Genomic DNA, 22,212 nt, shown 5'->3' on the forward strand with positions numbered 1-22,212 from the left:
AATTCTCGAGATGGACGTTTAACAAATATAAACATTCAATCTATTTAAATTTAAACATTGAGAAAGGGTCATCACCTTAAGTTTCACTGCTAAGGATAAAAGAGGACAAGTTATCTAGAAACCTTTTTTATATACAAGATATTTCCGAAATTATCTAGAAACCTTTTTTTTATCATGATATATCCCACTTTTGAGTTTGACATCTGTAGCGGACAGTATACTAATACAGTATACTAGTATAGGGAACATAGATGTATACTTCCTCGCTGGGGAGCTAGCTTTTCCAGTGATGCGGTCGAGTCTCTCTAATAGTCTCTATTTCAGGCAAGTTAAGCAATGGCGAGCCTGTTTAACCCTTCGATGGGTGACCGTTCAAAATCATGGTAAGTAATGAGATATAGGCATATATCACCGCAATGCTAAATGAAATGCAAAAACTTAGGAGCTTTTCAGGCTAACATAATTATGTATACTTTGTGGTGTCAACATCATTCATTTAATGATTTGTTTAATTTTGTATCTTCCATTAAGCACTATAAACCGAGACTCTGTATCATTTATTATTACAAACGTTGTTTGGGGATAATAATTTAAACAGCAAATTAAAAATAGCATTTTTTATACAACGCTTTTCATCATTTTATTGTCTCCTGATGGAATCTCATTATATTGACAAAATACTAGTAAACTTTATTTTTTTTTCACTCTTGCATCTACAGTGTCAGGGTCTACTAAAATGATAACGCTTAAATATTTTTACATGCATATACATTTAAAAAAACATATCAACAAGTTTTTCAAATCATTCGACAAAAGTGTTTATAATTTGATAAATACTCCAAGCACTCGATCTGATTTTCCAAGATCTAGCGTTGCGTGAAAAAACCCTCAATTTATGTTTACTTGCATGTGATCTTCCTGGTGAAAATTACGAACCTGCATTTACTTCTTGCTACGTTAGATTAAAGAGTAGATCGGGAAAATCCAAACTGATTAAAATATTTTGGAAATGTATTTTATTTGCAATCGATTTACACTCAGATGATCTAATATTGTGATTAAAATCATGCACATAAAAAACAGATCCGAGGGTTGCATTTTTTTCAGAATGTGAAATAAATAATGTACGTGTGCTTGTCAAATACGGTACTTTTAACTTTCAAAATTTTCATATATTCTTATATTTTTTTTTTTTGTGGTGGTGGTGGTGGGAGGGGGGATAACAACAGCATTAACAAGTTTTCCATCTTTCCAACACATAACAAAAAAAGAATGTGGGATATAGGTCTATTCGATTAATGTAGCTTTGTTAGCTGAACTAATGTCACATTTCTTCGAGGAGGTTCTGGGTCTACAATAAATGAAAAAAAAAACTACCCGGATTTAGATCTGGCATTGGTGTGGTTTAACAATTCTGACATTCAGTTTGATTGGTGTTAATCCCTGTGCAGTTTTCTTGACATAAGATTAAGTCAAATCAATTTTCGCCAAGACTTCAGATTAAAAAACATTTCAAACTACTCTTGCTTCCTTTTTAAAAATATTTTTTACGCTCAACATTTAATTAATTAAAATATGTAATTTTTTGTCGTTATTGAATATGAAAGAGTCTTAAATTTTAAACAACAGTGGCATGTTTTAATTAGTTTAACTAAAAACTTATATATATTGTACTTGTGTAACGTATTTACAATAAATCACAGGGATCGTACCTGGTCAATTCCAGGGTTTGGGGGTTCAACATTAAATGATTGAAAATAATTGGTATGATCTTAGTGGACTGCCAAAATAAACAAATATGTCCTAACCTTATCTAGGTAAACAATAATCAACAGTGAATCACTATAACAATCGGAGGAAATCAACAAAATCAAATGGGGAGTCCTGATCTAACATTTATATAGGATGCCCAGTCGCCCTCGGACTACCGCATATACTGCAGGATGCCTTATTCAGGACGGACAGTATATGTGATAGCCCTTCAACCACTACACCCATTGTAAGATGCCTTATTCAGGACGGACAATGAGTATATCAGCCTGGACGGACTGGTCAGCCAATGTAGACGAGACACAACAAACTATGGCTAGCCTCTATATTAGAGGTCAACCAAGTATGTGGCAGGCCTTAACTGCTTTGGCTTTCCAAATCCACTCTCTAACTGTAAAACAGGCGAGGGATATAACACGCGAATACATTATTCACGACACTCGTCTTCTAACCTTGGCTGCATTCAACGAACTACCCCAAGATTACTGCGGAGTCTCGGTATTTATACAAAAAATAAAGTCACGTGATGTGAACAGAGATAATTTGGAGCTCCGCATGGTCAAACCTGAAACCTGAAAATTTCGAAATCATTACACTTGGAACAGAATAAAGGTCGCAGTGTCGACAAATTTTATGTATTTAATCAGAACACTATTAGGCCTTTTTAATGTGTAATACACATGTAGTTTGACAACAATCAGAGTCAGATATGTTATAAAATAGACAATACACATGTAGTCATGAAAGAAAATATGCAGAAAGCACAGCGGAGAAAATTCTGTGACGTAAAATACAGCATGTAGTTGGAAAGCAGTCAGTGTGCGATATGATTGTGATTAGAGTTTTTGTTGCAAAACAATGACGTCTGCATTTTCTATTGTGACGTAAAATTCTGTCAGATTACATAAGGGGGGTTTTTGCTTGGAACGGCTCAAATGAGAAATTTACTTTAATTTTAGACAAAATGATATGCCCTGGATTTCAATGTAAAAGAAAGCGAATACCCTCATGACACCACTTGCAGCAACATTTCAGAGAAATGATTAAAGTGTCCTAAACAAATCAAGTAAGTACCGTAGTCATAATTTTCATTATTAGTTAGGAAAATTAGAAATTCTATGAATTCCTATATAATATATTTTTTCAAATGCTGTACATGGCAGGAGATAGATTAATTATATTGAATATAGTAAAACATGTTTAAAAAGCAGTGACAGGGATCGACGGATGATTTTGCATTATTATGAGCGAAATTCGTTATGAAGATAAAAATACATAATTAATTCACAGGGAATAAAAGCACTTCGCTGTAACTCAATTCAACATAAGTGTGTTGGCAAAAATCATGTTTTACTGTATTTTGTTAATTTTTTTTTATTATTCATCATTTATTTATCTCAATTTATTTATTTATTTTTTTTGGGGGGGGGGGTGGGAGTGGGGATGGGTGGGGTCCATGCCCATACTAATTTTTTTGGCTTCCTTACACAGGAAACTTTGATTGAGAATTTGCTCCTTAAAAAAATTACCCCCCCCCCTCCTTGCCACTGAACTTATCCTATATACTTTCTAAAAATATGCAAAATATACATATTTATGTAGTGTTTTTAATTTGTATTACCGGGTATATTTTTAATTTGTAAACTGGATTGATTTAACATGTCCATGTATTAACTATACATTATTGATAAGAGACATACACTTTATTTTGAATTAAAATTTGGACAGACCTGGTATATTTTATATGCCAAGTCAGTGTCTTATTTGCTTTTTTTTTAAATAAAACATTAATTGATTTGATAAAGAGAACAATAGCTGTGTTTCACCTAGTTCAATCCAAAAATCATCCGTGCTTGACTAGATGCTCAGCACTGTTAATTCTGATGGTTTTAGAGCAGAGCAGAACACATTCAACGAGGCTCAAAGGAATAATCTAGTGACTGTCAAAGAATTAATGTGTTTATATGAAACAAAGCCGTATAGTTTGTTTATGTATGGCCAATGCTGAAATCTTAAACTCTGAGACAATTATCGCTTCGTCGGCTTCGCTAAGTGGTCACTGGTCAAATGTTTATTCTTTCCCAAGATATTGTTAGCTCTTTTACTTGTGTGTATGAACAGGAGTACTTAATATAATTATTAAAATCATTTGTTTTTCTTTGCTAGCAATATAGTGACCTTGTCTAATATCATACCCTGCTAAAAAAACGTTAAAATTTTACTATAAATTGGTTATCTTGAAATATTATGGAAAAAAAGACACAAATTCAATAAATTATTATACTCAATATTATATCCTTTTAAACTATATGCTGCGGTTAGAATAATAAGGATAAAATTAAAAAAAAAACTAATTATAAAAGATTTAAACACTTTTTTGAAACAATTTACCGGGAAATTTTTTTTATATTTTTATAAAAATTCTAGGCATATTTTATTGTGTTGTCAACTGCAAGGATTATGATCAAAGCTTAAGTACACGTGTACAATTTAAAGAAACATATATAACAAAACCTTTATCTTAAAGGGTTTTTTTTTTGTCATTCTATATATTAATCTTTTCTAAAAAAAAAAATAAATAAATAATTTAATACAAACTCACATTTTATGTATTGCATTTATTGTTTTAACAGATTTTTTATATTAATCAAAGTGGAATGCAGCCATAAATAGAGTGAATATGAAGTTTCCTTTAGTTGTCAATCATCACTATCCCACTGAAAAAATATATTTTATTCTAAAAAAAAATCCAAAGGTGGCATCTTGTTTATATTCCTACATACACCTTTTGTTAAGGATTAGTTTAATACTTTAACAATAACTTAAGTATTTGTATTATTTAATTATAAATAAGTATTTATAATTCAGATCTTAAAAAATTGTAAATTAGTTAAACATTTTATAAGTATGGTCGATCGGCAGATCATGTCTTACGTACTCAGTGTCCGGTCCCTGATAAAAGAAAAATAGTATTACTAAAAATACAAGTAACGGTTTCACTAGATGATACTTCCATCATTTTATGCATATAGCCGTAATTTTGTTATTATTTATTCATTAGGTTAAAGCGGAGAAAAAATGCACTATTCAGTTTCATAAGAAAGGTTCATTTTTATAACACATGCCTGATATGTACACCAATGAAATTCTTATTCTTAGAAACTCAGTGTTCCAGTGTTGGTGAATGTAATTTCAAAGAGTTGAAGAAAATCTTCTTAAATTATTTCTATATAATGAAAGCAGATAAGACCGGGGTTATATAAATTGACCTCAAGTTTTACAGATAACATAGACTTTTGACCTTGCTGCAGCTGGCTAAATTATTAAATCCCAAATGACCCACACTGCAATCCAAGATATAGGAAATCTGTGAAATTCAGAGTGCATGTTTCTGAAATTAACAATTAAATCAAAGATAGTTTCATTATCAAAGTATCTAACTTTGAAAAGGGGGAAGGAAGATGAGCAATTGCAAATCAATAAAAATAAAAAATTGTAGAATTGTATTACTCAGTACATTTCTTTTAATACATGTGCTAATAATTTAATAAAATATCCTAAATCAATAAAACATTTTTTAAGGGCTCTTTTTGGAAATATGGATTCTTATTCCTGCTTCCTTAAGATCTGACAATTAAGTGCAGGAGATGTTGTTTTCACATTATTATTATTTTTTTTTTAACAAAATAATTCTGTGGAATGTTTCTTTGCATTTAATATGTACAAACCAGATTTTAGCCTGAGATTTGTTATTCCCGAACTAGAATAATTAGTAAAGTTTTACAGCGTAATTATAAATTTCATTACATTTTTTGTTTTTTAAATATATTGAAACTATCCAAATTTTAAGGAATAAAATTTAAAACTCTAACAAGATCTTAATTCTCTCACTGTTTGAGCTCTGTTCTACAATGTAAATTAATTGCTTCAATCTTCTGACTGCAGTGACATGTTTATCTATAACAGATCAAGTCATCATAGCATCAGCACTGATCTTTACTGTCCATGAAGTCACAGGGGACAGATAGTTGCCAGAGCTGATCGCCTATAGCTAGTGTTCCATGAGCATATATGATTGGCAGTGATTAATAACAATTACAGTGTGAGCTGGGGCCAGGAAGACATCAAGTCCTAAAAGTCTTTATCTTTAAAGTAGAGAATGATGCAGGACTCTAGACAAATCCCTATTATAGAATCAATTCTTCAGTTTTACAATATAATACAAACTGAGATTCAGAATGAGAATAGGTTCGTGTAAATTAAAGAATACATTAATAAAACCCATGAAATATTATATGACACCTGCATGCACTATGGAAAAAGAGAAATAAATTAAAAACAATTGATGACTTATATTATCATACATGTATATAAAATGTTCATTTGAGGAGTATGGGGCTTAAGACCTATATATTATTATAATTTACATTTCCAAGTGTCACTTAGTTTTTAAATTAGTGTTACATGCAAGATATAAAGGAGAAAGATTTTTCTCAGACATAATTTGCAAATCAGAGTTATTACTGTAAACGTGTAACATTTCGCGGTGTATTCTTTTTAGCTTTTTGGCGGAAAGAAACATCTGCTAATTTAAGTACAACACTAAATGACTTAAACATAAAACATTAAAATGCGCTAAATCATACCTACGCTAACTTATTAAAATATCAACTTCCGCCAAATATAGTACACTCTAAATATAAAACATTTACAGTGTTTCATTTAAATAGTATGAGAAAGACACAAAGTGTCAATTTTGCAATATTCTTAATACAGTATGGAAATGCTTTCATAATTCATGGGCAATTTAAAGTTCAAAATTTTAATTTAAGTTTTGCAATTTTTTTATATCGATTTTTCCAGTTTATTTAATTTTTAGATGAGACATCAAAACTTGTTATTATGTACACATTGTTTCGATTATTCTAACTTTGCCTGAATCACATCTTTGATAATACGACATGCTGTACTGAATGTGAGATTTTTCCTACAGAAGATGACACCCAAGAAACTTGTTGAGGCTGTTTTACTGTGACTGATGAAAAAAAGCTATGAACCTTTGGAGACCAAGGAATTGGAATCGTCTCTATTATGAGGGAAAGATGTAACCGAGAAATAAACATGGTTGACTTTCATCACAACTTTGGTTTAATTTCGTGGTAGAAAGGAAAAATACTGTGGGTATTAACCTGTTAACCAAGACGTTGTAATATGTGATCACACTGCCATTCAGTGAAAAAGCCCTTTGAGTTGATACATGACACTGCACATTGCACATGCTTGTTCCGAAGTGAAAAATTTGTTTGTTCCTGTACCTAGTTTAAATTATGCTTTAAGAAAGCCTTAATTCAAAAAGTACTGTATAAAATGACAAAATGATTTTTCATATATATTTTGTAGAGTGTGTACAGATAAAAAATGTTTCTATGAATATGTACTGCTTTTCATATAAAAGAGAGAAATGTTTCCCAAATTCTTCATGTACGATAAAAACTAATATAATATCACAAAACACATGATAATGTTAGAGAGGAACGTTCCTTTAAAGTTATTTTTAAGTGGGCTTTGCAATGTATCAACAGATATTCATTACAAGACAGGGGAACGTTCCTCAAATCCACGGGTTGCAAGCTTCATGAGGTATAAGTAATCAACAGAAATACAACCATTTGTGAGAGGAACGTTCCTCAAATGCCTGATTTAATATGAATAAGGTATCAACATATACAAATTTGAGAGAGGAACGTTTCACATACATGTAAGTATCCTGTGTGAACAATGTTAAATTTTAGTGAGGAACGTTTCTGAAATGCCTAATGTTTGACAATTCATGAGACAACCATTTGTGAGAGGAACGTTCCTCAAATGCCTGATATTTGACAATCCTTGAGATGCCTACAGTAATAATTAAATTCGAGCGACGAACGTTCCTCAAATGCCTGATGTTTGACCATTCATGAGATGTCTTCAGAAAAAGTGAATTTGAGAGAGGAACGTTCCTCAAATGTCTCATGTGTTAAGATTCTTAAAGTATTTAAAAGTACACGCTGTATGTGCACATGTAAGAGAGGAACGTTACTCAAATGTCTGGTGATAATAAATTCATCTTAGTTTAGAGAGAGGAACATTCCTCAAATGTCTGGTCATAATAAATGCATCTGAAGTTCAGAGAGAGGAACGTTCCTCAAATGTCTGGTCATACTAAATGAATCTGAAGTTCAGAGAGAGAGAAAGAGAGAGAGAGAGGAACGTTCCTCAAATGTTTGGTGATAACAAATGCACCAGAAGTGTAGAGAGAGGAACGTTCCTCAAATGTCTGGTCATACTAAATAAATCTGAAGTTCAGAGAGAGAGAGAGAGAGAGGAACGTTCCTCAAATGTTTGGTGATACCAAATGCACCAGAAGTGTAAAGAGAGGAACGTTCCTCAATCTCTGGTCATTACAAATGCATCTGAAGTGTATAAAGAGGAACGTTCCTCAAATACTTAAGAAAAATCTTCAAAAAAGGAACTTGTGGAGACACATAATAAGGATTTTAAGACCAAAATGACTTCAGATTGTAAACCTTGGGTGAAAAAAAGGGAATTTTGATTTTCCCTTTTTGTTTTGGATTGTGTTTTATGAAGTTTCGGAATCCAATATATATAAGGTAGTTCAAATTCATTTTGGAATATTAAAAGTATTCAAAACTGACAGGTGATTTTGAAGAATGTCTTCCATAGAAAGAGAAGTATGAGTATAAGTAGGATCACCACTTATAGAATTAAATCCAAGTTCTTCTAGAATGCAATTTATATAATGAGCCTTACGAACGAAGTATAAGAAAAAAGAGTTGGACTGAGAGACCCTTTTCTCGTCTTCTCCTTATTCATGATAAGGAAATCAGTATATTTAAATTAAAACGTCTTTCAAAAGAAATAATTTTTACAAAATGATTTCAAATTAATTACTAAAATCTGATTTCAAATTAATTACTTAAATCCAAATCTAGATTTTTTTGATTCGTACATGTTTTTTTCAAAGTGCGTTAAACATGTTAAATGTCATATTGGTGAGAAATGTTGATGTACACGCTTAACGCACTTTGTGTCATTTTTTTTTAAATGCGTTGCCACAAATGTATATATCTCTCTTTTTTCTATGTATATTAGGAAACTACAAACATTTAATTTTAGTTGGGAAATAGATAGATTCCAACATAGGAATCATAAAAGATATTAAATAACAAAAATAGCTTTGGTTTGGAGTGAAAAAGGGATTTTCAAAACAAGTCTACAGGGAAAAATCATTACAATAAACACTTATCTACTGGGTGTGAGTGGGAAAGCTCTTTTATCAAACTCGTGACAGAGAATTATTCTCCGAGGGCTTGCCCGAGTTCCTGTCAAGGGTGTGATAAAAGAGCTATCCAACTCACAGCCAGTAGATAAGTGTTTTATTATACTGATGTATAATATAATTTCAGAGGTTTGAATTTTTTTTGAGTAAGATAATATTCTGCAAGAATAATCTGAAATCCCAATGACGTCACAATACTACTGAAGTTAATATGACATCATCAGTTTATCGCTGGAAATCAGAATTGGCGGCAACAATTGCATGAAAATTTTTGGAGGGTTGATAGCAAAAACTTATATCCCGGGGTATAGCTTTGCTATGCATGGACTATTACGGATAATTATTTTATCTTCTGAACTTTATATAGAAAACAAAAGTATAATAAATATAGAATATCCTTGCATCCATGAGTGGTTACTGGTACTTGTATTTCTGCAAAATGCCTTAAAAGACTCAATCTTCCATGTAGAGTTGCCGTTTGTTCCTCTCTCAAACACTTCTGCAATGGGCTCAAGTAAAGATTTTTGACATAATGTTTAAACGTGATATTTGCAGAATTTTTCAAATTAAATTAAAAGTTCTTGATTAATTGTGTATAAGTGCAAACGCACTACTTTTTATGTTTATCACTGTGATGAGGTGAATGTGATAAGGTGAACGTATAAGGTACAGAGTGCTAAAAGACTTTGTTAGCTAACTACAAGAACACTCATTGACAGATGTAAGGTGGAACAATAATGGTTATTTATCTCAACATCCTCCTGGGTGACAATCGATTCAATTTTCAACTAAAACAACTTTGGTTCAGTAAAAAGTTAAAGCATTCAAAATTCCAAAAGATTGCTTAGGCTTAGTGAGAAAAATAATGTAAATGTGTGTCGCCTTTCTTTTTCTTTAATGACAACGGTACCGGTAGGTTGTTAGAGAAATTTGAAAGTTGACGATACAAAATGAGTTTCTTATCACAGTACTGATTTACACTACTATCCTAGCTATTGACATGCTTTTTTTTCTAAAGAATATTTAGTTTTTTTGGTTTCATTTCCTTGGGAACAGATTCTAACTTTTACAAAAAAAAGTACCTTATTTAACAACAGTGTAAGAAAAAATCCATCAAAGTTTGAAATGATTGAGCAGTTTTCGACAAAACCCAAGTCCAAAATTTTATGATAATAACGGGAGACCATTACGAGTAGTATCCGCGGAAACAGTTGTTCGAAGACCTCTTCACTCCAAGACACACAGACGTTGTCAATGAGAAACTCGAGCATCTTGTACCAGTGGCTGATTAAAGGGGGGGCGCACCCGGCGCGCCCTCTTTAAATTGTCAAAGTTAAGCTAAGTCACAGTCTCGTCTAGAAAATGTAAATATGTCTACTTTGTAGACCTCATTTTTACCATACAAAATCTCTAGAACCCATGAGCTTACGGGGGCTTCGCCCCCTGGGCCCCTATCAAAGCTGGACCCACTGGGGGCCTCAAGGCTGCCCCCAGACCCCTTGCCTACTTTTGGCGCTCCCTCTAACTTCAATTCCTGGATACGCCCTGTTTGCTATCAATTTAAAAGTACTATGTATCTTCTAAACAACGTAATATTACATATGATCAAAGAAGATTTCAGTAGAGCGCAAAAGCCACTTTGGGCCTTATTTGGCCCTGAAAATTTCTGAAAAATCTAAACCCATCTGCTTAGGTTGCAAATGCAGTATTTATCACTTGGAGTGTTGGCGACCACGTATCTATTTTAAAATCATAATGTTATTTTCCTTTTAGTCAATGCATTATGACGTCATGGAATGGGCCAATTTCCTCGTATCCTGTACATTCTTTTGAAAATGGCCTATATTTAAGTATTTTTTCTATATTTCATATGGAGCAAAACCTCTGATCTAAAATATGCAGATACATAATGAAAGATCTGTTTCGAAAGATAAAAAAATGTTTTATTCTTTGGATCGTGGGGTGTTCTCACATTTTAATTTTTTGCTGGAGGTAGTCAAATACCCATATTTTCTGCAAATTTCAAGAACATTGTAATTTCTCAAAGCCTTTTTCCAATATCTGGATTCACGAAATATTCTGAATACATATGAGCATAATGCTTTAAATCAATCATGTTGTGCCATCGTATTGCGTTTAAAAAAGAATGCATGATTTCATTTTTATGTTAATAAAATGTTATTTATGATCAAAAGTAATGTTTTCCCCATTTTTAATGGGTAATTTTAAAATACACTGTACCGTCATTAAACTGAAAAGATTTTTTTTTTTAAAAAATCATCTTCTAATTTTCTTTTTGTAGTAATCTTCATATAGTCCTTGATTTTCATTGCTTTAATCTGTCATATAGTACCATCGTATTACGTTGAAAATACATGGATGATTTCATTTTGATGAAACTAACATTTTATTAATAATCAAAATTTATGTTTCTTTCGGGTTTAATTTTAAAATATGGTCACAAAACTGAAGAAATTTTTTTTTTATCAAAAAAGGTTATCGATTTTCCTATTATACTCATCTTAGTAGTCACTAAGGTATATATTTCACTGAAAAGTGTCATCAGTTCTCATTAACATTTAGCACATTTGAATTACGATTACAATCTAAAGAAAAATTCAAAACGAGAGGAGTTAGCATATACATTTAGCCAATGTTTTGAGGCAGACGGTAAACCAACGATCTAACTTAAAATATTACATTGTCTGATTTGACATTCAATTAAATTTATAACAATGTAAAATTTGTTTAACAGTTGAAAATATTTATACTTTGACTCGATAAATTACGATAAACTTAGGTGTAACTTCCGTAACACCCACATTTTATCCATACATTTAAAATGAAACTGATTGCTTTGAAAAGTATATAAGTTGGTGGTCACATAGGCATTACATATAAATGTCTCATATCCTTGATTCAAATCATACTCTTCAGGAAAAAAGTTTCTCATGTACGACTTAAGATATTTTTTCATAAATTTACGCATTCAAAGTTTTTGATTAAAACATTGAACGTATCTAACAAATGAGTACGGACTGACTAATACATTTTTTCAGTCATTGGAAATGGATGAAGAGGACTCAGTTTCAATCGTAGGTGTAGGATGCACTTTTCCTGGGGCTGAACACCTTGAAGCCTTCTGGCGTGTTTTAGAAAATGGAGAGGATCACGTACAGGACATCCCAGGGTTCTAAGTGAGCTGTTTTACTGTGTTGCTCCCGACACAGTAAAATTTTCTCCGACACAGTAATTTATGCGTGCGACACAGTAAAAATTTTGCCGACACTTTAATATCTTTGCTAATTAAAAATCCAAACATGTAAATTCTCTCTAACTGAGATTTTAGTCAAACAATTCTACCGTATTTCAGTTCTAAACGGCAGAGCACTTAATTAATTGCATGGAAGATTGCAGCTTAGGAAAAGTACTAAAACCAATTTTAGAAAAACCTTTGGAAAATCGCTTTGTATTGTCGAGATCATTCAGCAAAGAAAAGTTAAAAAATATAAACGATTACGTATCTCTACTTTGCACAACTTATCAGATTGTAATTGGTAGGTTTGTGCAAATAAAAGAGTATGTTAAGTCAGTGCAACTGATATGAGGATGCATCATCCAGAATTTTGATCGAGCTGTTTTATGTGTGAATTATATTCCATTAATTTCACCTGATTTGACGTCCAGCAGATCCATTCACGACATTGCTGTGGAAAATCAAAGGAAAATAGCGGTCAATGTCTCAAAAATCAATTTACCTTTCAAAATTCTTAAAGCTTTGCCAGAATGTAAAAAGAACATTCACTTAAATCATCAATTTGTCATGGAAGACATAACACTGGGGAATCAATTTGATAGCTCCAGTATAAAAATTGGAAGATTTAATGTTGAGCAAGATACAATGTTTGAGACATGCTTTAGCATAATCATACATTCTAAAGCGGACATGGAACTCAGGCTTTAAGTTTCCACAGAACATGTCGGACGATATCTTGGAGAAAATATGCTTGAAACCCTCGAAGTTCTTCTGGACATGATACTTTCAAAACCAGAACTGTGTTTTAATGACGTGAAATCAACCTCTTGTATAGAGCAGGAAATTTAGAGCTCACAATCAGGTGTGTATTAACTCTCTCTCTCTCTCTCTCTCTCTCTCTCTCTCTCTCTCTCTCTCACTCACTCTTTCATTTACCAAACATTTAATGGGAAGATGTTTTGCTTTAAGTTATTAACCTAACTTCATTTCATTTACAGCAAAGTTTTTGGTCATCAATGGAAAAAAGATTCCAAAGAAAAAAGTCCTTTCATTATTACAACATCCTGTATTTGCTTTTGAATGGGGGCGGAAGGAAAAGACTCGTATATCTGTGACAGATATTCGACAGATACAAAGTTTTACTTTAAAAGGTAAGATGCAAATATTTATGTTAAAAAATTCAAACGTATATTTTTAATGCCAGAATACAGAAGAGTAGATACACAAATTAAGATAACCAATCCATATAAGCCTCATATCCTTATGAAAATGAAATACAAAACATATTACTAAACATTATTAGTTTTAATATAAAAACAATGTAGCCTGTTAATAAATTAAGCCATGTGAAAATTTTAATAATTCGACAAAAACCGCGCAAGTTTAGAAAATTATCTCACCTATATGAAATACAACCAATTGCAAGACAGTAAAGATTCAGCTTCCCACTGAAATCTTATCTATCCCGGCCGTTCATTTCATACTAGGTTTACGTTTGTAGATTTTTATCTCCATATTTTTAACTCCTTCGACATTTGCAATAGTTACTTTAAAATTTAATTTGAATTTCAATTACTATTACTCTAACCTTGAATACTTTTAAAAATGTTAATGCACTTTTAAAATAATTTTCAATCTTTTGCAAAATCTTTAAATATTGTTTTCTGTAGTTAATTTATCCAAACATCTGAACTCTGGTCACTCCAATCTCATTGGTTGCTTTTTCCTCCTAACCAAATACATTTTCCGATAAACAAGTAAACAACTGCATTCTACATGTTCTAATGAATCGCCTGTTCCGGGAATCGTTCGATCAGGTTAAAAGGTTACCCTTGCGGCCAGCATCAATGTTTACTTATATCTTCAGAAGGTCGCATCACCACCAAATAGTGCAAATACACAAAAACGTGTTACTACTTTTTTAGTGCAATTTTTGTTATGATATATACATGTATATATCATTTGATTTTGTTGATAAGATTGTATGAAATTAACCCGTTGGTAAGTTTTGTAATACAACGTTTCAGAAGCACATGTCAACTTACCACTATTTTAAAGTTGATAATTTCTTGAGGATGTGTCATTAGTCCATTGTTATTTTTCCAGGTCTTTATGGAATTTCTCTATCGAAAAAAAATTTGAATGTCAAACTAGCTTTGGAAAATCGAAGAGCCCGAGACGTTTGAATTGCTGTGATAAGTTGAAAGATATCCAAATCAAAGTCCAGAGATTCAGAAATTACAAAATTCTGAAACAAACAGTGGCTCATTATTTAAGGGAAACAATTTGTGATGTGGTTACCCTTAAATATTTCTTGTCAATTTGTACATTTTCACAGATTTTTACTGTTCTTCTCAGTATAAGAATTATTTAGCAGTTTGATCCATTATTCCAGTCTTTAGATCTAGATTTGTTAATTTTAAAAGTAGTCTTTTAAAGTAATGAGTAAAATAAGAATTTTTTGTGCCTTTTCTCGTATTATTTTAATGAAAATGTCAGCCTTAATGATTTCAACATGTTTAAGAGGATAAATCTGCAGTTAACAGTATTATCGATTGTCCATCAATATTAAGCATGATACATACTCTGACCTAGTGAAGTATTCCACTAGATTAATATTCATGTTTTTTTTTTATAAATCCAAACAAAATATGAATGTAAACTAACCTTCACAGATCCAAAATATTCGTTACTGTTAAATTAAATTTCATTTTTTCATAAATTTAATAATTTCAATATTTCAATTGTAAATTTTTATTCAAAGAATGAAAAATATTTATCTTTTTAAAAAGTATTTTAATAATTAATTGCTTCTAGAATGTAGCAGAGTTGGAGAACCTTACTTAAAGGAAAAACGTTTTTGGCAATCAAATTTAATCAAGATTTTGCCAAAGTATCATGTTTGTTCATCAACATATTACAGTGCATGGATGTATAACAGTATTACATTGTTAGATAAGTACTTTTTTAACTTAGAAATTAAGCAGGTTAGAATTTAGAAATATACTCTATCTTTAAACACTATGTTAACAATAAACTTTGTATATTGAAATATACTCTATTGTTACACTATGTTAACATTAGTTTAAAGTCTGGTTACGTAGATGTACAGTAAGAGGAAATTTATGGTCAACTTTGATTAGCTTCTGGTTTTTTTTTATGCCTGTAGAAAAATATTGTGTGAATAATGTCTTTTGAAATAATCATAAAAGCCACATTAACTACTTATCTTGCTTAGATAAATAAAAGAAACTTAAGAGAAAAAAGTACAGTATAACAAGAGTTTTAGAGCAGATTACCAAAAACAACTAGTGTTTCCTATTTGATGTATTTAGCGAGAAATATTCGAGCTACTTTTAATGTCAAGAACGAGAACTCTAACACGATCATTTAGATGTTGAATAATTTGTAAGCAATATCCAATATCATAGCGATCTCAGAACACTTCTGAGGAAGCCAAAGAAAATCTTCAATTATAATTCCACCTATACCATAGCTAATTTATGTATAATTAAAGTAAGGATGCTTTACTTTTTATGACTGTATTCACTATCCTATTACATGAGTTTTATCATATTTTAAGTATTTTACGTAATACATTAAAATGTTTTTAAAATTTCTACTTTACTTTTTTTTCAATAATGAGTTAAAAAAAAACCCAGTTATTTCTTATAATATGTTAACTCAAATAAAATAATTCATCTTTATTCTATACTTATTGACTACATATCGCTTATTATTATGCATTGATAAACAATAATAAGGAGACGTAGAATCGTTTTTTTTTTGGAAATGGGGGTGAGGCAGTCAAAGAACAAAAATCATCGTGATTGCAAAACTAACTCACAAATGAAACAGGAGGCCCATGGGCCTTATAGGTCACCTGAGCATTATGCAACAATTTTCCAGTGATTGAATTTGATTCATGTTTTAAGCCAAATGATATGCTATTCCCAATTTTGAAAGAGGCACCATTGATCATCATAACAATACACTTAGCAGTTGATTAGTTTGTTTACTTAATACCCATAGGCAGGGTAGGGGAACAAAAAATGCATTTCAAGTAATCAGTAATATTAAGCAATAAACAGTAATGCCCCTATCACACATGAACCCCTGACCCTTTAAGCCAAGATACACACATTGCACAATTTTTGAAAAGGCACCCTTGCTTTCCAAAATTTTTTTGATTAATACCAAGGAGCAGATTTCAAACAATTTATCCTGTTTCAGTATATAAGTACAGTTCCCCTCTATGGTACCCCTGACCCTGGGGCCTTGAAATTCCTAATTCTGGAAGATTAGCACCCTTGCTCATCATAACTATATAGGTAGTTCATCTGCTTAATACCCAGGAGCAGAGAAGAATACTTTCAAAGATTTAATGTATTTTCACTATATAATCAATAGAGCCCAGCCTTATCACTAGATTCCCAGACCCTAGGGCCATAAAATAAAAATTTTGGAAGAGGTATTCTTGCTCATCATAACTATGTAATTAATTTATTTCATTCCTAGGAGCAGAGAAGAATTTTCTTTCAAAGAATTCATGTATTTTCACTATATAATCAAAAGAGCCCCACCATAACACCAAAACTCCTGACCTTTGGGCCATAAAATTCACACTTTTTGGTAGAAGCACTCTTGCTCATCATAACTATGCACTTAGTTAGCTTATTTAATACCTTGGGGCAGAGAAGAAGAATTTCAAAGAATTCATGTATTTTCACTATATAATCTATAGAGCCCCGCCCTAACACTAGAACCCCTGACCCTGGGGCTATGAAATTCACAATGTTGGTAGAAGCACTCTTGCTAATCATAACTATGCACTTAGTTAGCTAATTTAATACCCAGGAGCAGAGAAGAAGATTTTCAAAGAATTCATGTTTTTTCACTATCTATAATCGATAGAGCCCCTACCGAACACCAGAACCCCTGACCCTGGGGCCATAAAATTCACAATTTTGGTAGAGGCACTCTTGCTCATCAAAATTATGCACTTAGTTAGCTTATTTAATACCCAGGAGCAGAGAAGAAGATTTTCAAAGAAATAATGCATTTTCACTATATACTTATTTAGCCCCGCCCTAGCACTAGAACCCCTGACCCAGGGGCCATGAATTTCACAATTTTGGTAGAGGACTCAATGCTGATTACAATCATGCAAACAGTTTGACTGCTTGATGTCCAGGAGTAAAGTAGAAGATTTTTAAAGATTGCATTAATTATAGTGGTTTTTGCCCCACCCTCCAGGCCCCAGGGGGGCAGGGACCATGAAATTCACAATTTTTGTTTCTTTTTACCCACAGATGCTTTGTGCCAAATTTGGTTGAAATTGGTTCAGTGGTTGCCGAGAAGAAGATGAAAATGTTCAAATGTTAACGCACGACACACAACACACGACACACGACGCACGACGACGGACGAAAACAGATAGCAATAGGTCACCTGAGTTTACTCAGGTGACCTAAAAACAGGAACACGCTTTTAACTCTAAAATCCTTTTTCGTTTAGGGAGGGGTATAATTTAATTTTTTTAGTACCAAAATTTAATCATACACTGCTAATTATCCCTTATTTGGCAATACAAACTGGAGAGGGGGACCAAATTTTTAATGAACATTTTCAAAAGTAAAAACGATTTATTTGAAAAAAGGGGACAGGCCTTCATGTACCCCCCTATGCTACGTGCCTGTTTATTATTAACTGGTATATTTCTATCATGGAAGTTTTACTTTTGCATTTCAAGATTTATATAACAAACTGATGTGATTATATCTCATTAGTTGTTGAATACATATTTTGCTATATTTATGATTTTAATCTGCATAAATATACATTAAACACATGTTCGTCGGAAAAAAAAATCTAAACTGACTGATTAAATTAAATCTATCAATGCACTGTATCAATGCACTGTAGATGCATTTGAAAGGGGTTTTACTTTAAGGAGATTAAGGACCTTTAGCTGAAAAAATACCTGTCATTTAATTTTTTTCATATTTTGTATATATCTTATTAAGTATGTCTTACATTCTATAAAGGAGACATATCAATAGGTTTCTAGACTTATTTCTGAGATATTGAGTGACAAATACCATACCCCACAGTGTCTGAGCGGAGTTTTTATTATCCGTGTTTCTGGGTCAATTACTCATTCGATAATTGAAATTTTTCACCATAGATAAAAAATATACCAGCGGAAATGTGTCTCTTAAAATATTTTAGAGTATGAATAGGGTTAAAAATTCGAAAAAGCAAGATTCTTTTGTAACACCACATCTGGAGAAGGAAATTTACGACTTTTTAAAGACAAGTTAAAGCATGAAAAAGATTAATTTGCAAAAAATCCTATCATTCAATATATGAAAATTTACGTCGAAGTTCAAGGTCGTCATTGTATTGATTAACTGTAAAAATATCGATTGGTGAAGCTGAGCTCAATATTGCACGGGCAAAGTTAAACTAGTCATGATCATGAGAAAAACGTGTCATATTTACATTTCTCGAGTACGGGAAAACCCTACTATGACGTCACACATTTGCGAAATAAGCTAAGTAAGACATAACTACAATATATTTCCGCCAACAACCAAGTAAAAATATTTTTTGTGTTCTGTAATTCATAAAATATCCCACCATGTACTGATCATGACCCGTTTTTATGATATTATACTACCCATGTTTTACCTTGTATAATCTTACTGTACTAAGATCCACTATGACGTCAGTGACTCGTTGGACGCGCAGTGTAGGGAAATAGAGGAGTGGACCAATCTATTCCGTAATTTAAAACTATTTGAAAGAAAATTTGAATGTTTTTAGTTATTTTTATACAAGATAGTGAACTCAAACAAACAGTAATTTTTTTTTTTACAAATACTGTGGTTTTAATCTGGTTTTGTACATATTTTATCAGAGATTATGACGTAAATCAACTGAGTCACGTGACCATACATCCTTCATCCCCTTAAAACATAGAGAGATATATAATAAAGCATCTAGGGTAATAGAAGATTAATATTCGAGGGGTGATCAAAAGGTTAGCAAACTATTTTAAAATAACTTCCATAAAAGAAAGAATATTTGGTTTTAATGTTGATTATATTTTAAATTAATCCTCCCTGATTTTAATGCACATCAACAACTGTTCTGCGCATGCTCAAATCACGTGATATTGGCGGTCATGTGACCCCCTCCGTGAAGTTCTGTCGCAAAAGTTAAAAGATTTTTCCGAATTTTATATTTCTTTCCATGTGAGTTAATTTTTATGACAAGAACGGTTAATTTGTCAGAAATGGTCATATCTCGGCAACGGAATAGGTAGATAATAACATCGTTTTTGAAAATAAGCGACCATTAAAACAAAAATCTTCTGTCTCAGGAGAAACGTTTATTCAGGTGGACAGAGAATGGTCGCATCCTTTTTATCATATCTAATATGTTTAAAATCTAAAGTAAACGATATCTTAGGTATTTAATACTTATCTCATTGTTCAAATATTCAATTTTTTTTCACAGTGCTAATTGGAGGTATTTGATAGCAAATAGCTTAATTAAAAATACATATCTTTTAAAACTTGGTTTCACTGTGCAAGATGACAAGAATCATTTTTAACCATCAGCCTTCCTTCACTGAAACAGTTAATCCAATCATTAATTGAATTTATAGGAACTCATTTATTTCAATAAACTGTGTACAAATTATCATATAATACTGTAGAGGGATTTCTAAGATATTACAATAAATTGTACACTCGTTTGTTGAACGAGTTCGACTGAGACAACCATTATCGTCACAAGTGACCTCAATAGTGACGTCATTTTTTCATTGTGACGTCACAAACAAGGAGAGAAACTTTATTCAGCATATGCTTTTTATAGACATTGTGTAAGGCAATTGAGGTTTTGAAAATATAGAGATAGTTTGCGAACTTTTTGATCACCCTTCATATTTTAATCGTATTGAAGAAAAAGATGCGATTTTTATTGGCTGTTACATGTTGAAATAATTTATAATGCATTTTAGTTAAGTTGGGGCTGGAGTAAATAGTTTTTTTTTCTTGGGGTGTGGATGGGGAGGGGGAGGGGGTAATTGTGGTGGTAAAAATGGGTGCTAGTATAGACAACAAATGCCAGCAGTTGACATCATGCATGTAAGATGAAGCGCTTGTATTACGATTATGGATTTTGCAGCATTCTTTTTAAACGCATATTAAACAAAAGAACGCATTTTGTTAAATCTAGACAGGTGTTGATTCTCGGCTATGTTAAGGAAGGTCAGAGTTCACATTCCTTGTACATCGTATCGGAAGTTTAATTGTGACGTCATTGAAATTTAACAAGCTACAAAAATTAATTAACGACATAATCATGCGTAAATAACAACTTGAATTTATCTGTTTTATCGATTATTCATAAATCTTGTAAAATTGCAATACTTGATTGCGATACAGTCGAGTAATAGAAGAAAGCCTCTTGTCAAATATGACGTCATCAGCCTTGACATGACGCAGCACAAGTGATCCGGAGGAGTAAATTCACTGGTTTAATAATTACAAGAATGCTTAAATAAATATGATACCATTGCTAATTTTTAGACCTAATCATTAAAACTAAGAGAAAATAATTTAGTTAATACAATGTGTATAGAATATGAATTTATCTAGTAGCATTGAAGCTGCACAGGGATAAGGAATATAGAGAATATCGCTAAAACGATGAGTGTATTCGTGATATACATCAAAAGTGCAAGGGCATAGAATATTTTGTTTGAGCGGAAATTTGGAATATTTATTGCTCATACATGTATAGTGTATATTTTGAAAAGTGCTGGGAGCTGATCCTGGTCTGCATAACATTAATTTTATTTATAACAGAATTTAAGCGAAGTGGAAATTTTTAGCTAATTATAAGCATTTTCGGCAAAATTTTAAGTACTTCGCAAACAGCACTGACTAGCTCCCAGCACTTTTTGGGTAGAGGATATTTCCTCTTTTAATGTGTATCAATTATTTTCTTGAAAAACAAGCGTATGCCCTTGCACCATCCACATTTCCTACATTCAGCTTAACAATTCTATTTTTATACAAGTCACGTGACAAAAAGCTTATACGTGCGATAAAACTGGTAATAACTATGGCCCAGTCCTATCCATTATTGATAGCTATATTACCTTTTCTACAAGTATTCAGGTGCTTTGTTAAAATTTTTTAAAAGAAGCAATACATATTAAAACGGCTCAATGGTAACATTTTCCATATCGGTCCTTAACATAGCTGAGTTTTCAAAAGAGATTGTTTTTGTTTGTGCATTATAAGAATTCATGAATGAATTTTAATTCCAAAATAATTATAATTAAAGAGAAAAGAAAGTTGACAAACATATATGAACATAATTTTTAACCCTGTAGTTTTTGATAAATCTAAAATAAACAAGATTTACTTTCCGTTGCGTGCCATTTTGGAGGTTAACTCAGTGATTTCCCTCTTTGTCTTAACAAATTTAGAGGATGTAGCAATATTTTTGTTGGAATATCAGTATTAAATGCTTTTTAGATAAATTAAATTAAAGATTTAAAATTGGTTTAACAATGAAGGATTTGGACCTCCACAATGGCGATCAGTGGGAAATAAGTCTTGTTAAATTCTTGTCTATTGAAAAGTATCTATAAGGGAAGCTTGTGCCTGTATGTACATATTTAGCTGTACACATGACGCCATTAATAGACTATAAAAGCAATGTCTAAATAAGGTTTATCTAAATGTAAAGTTTTCGCTATTAAAAGCAATAAAAAAATAAACAAGTTGATCTCCATGTAACGACTTTTCAATTTTTTTAAAAT

At 31.9% G+C, this 22,212-nt stretch overlaps 1 long non-coding RNA gene across 1 annotated transcript; it reads left to right on the forward strand.

Moving 5' to 3' along the window:
- Positions 1 to 13,070: 13,070 nt before the first annotated feature.
- On the forward strand, positions 13,071 to 14,641 carry LOC134254131 (uncharacterized). Its single transcript, XR_009989261.1, has 3 exons — positions 13,071 to 13,227; positions 13,364 to 13,516; positions 14,472 to 14,641. It is a non-coding gene; the product is annotated as an uncharacterized LOC134254131 (long non-coding RNA).
- Positions 14,642 to 22,212: the final 7,571 nt, after the last annotated feature.

The sequence above is a fragment of the Saccostrea cucullata genome, unplaced genomic scaffold, assembly GCF_032062105.1.
Source record: "Saccostrea cucullata isolate Sc308-1 unplaced genomic scaffold, CSIRO_AGI_Scuc_v1 ctg1950, whole genome shotgun sequence".
In the NCBI taxonomy this organism is placed as follows: Eukaryota; Metazoa; Mollusca; class Bivalvia; order Ostreida; family Ostreidae; genus Saccostrea; species Saccostrea cuccullata.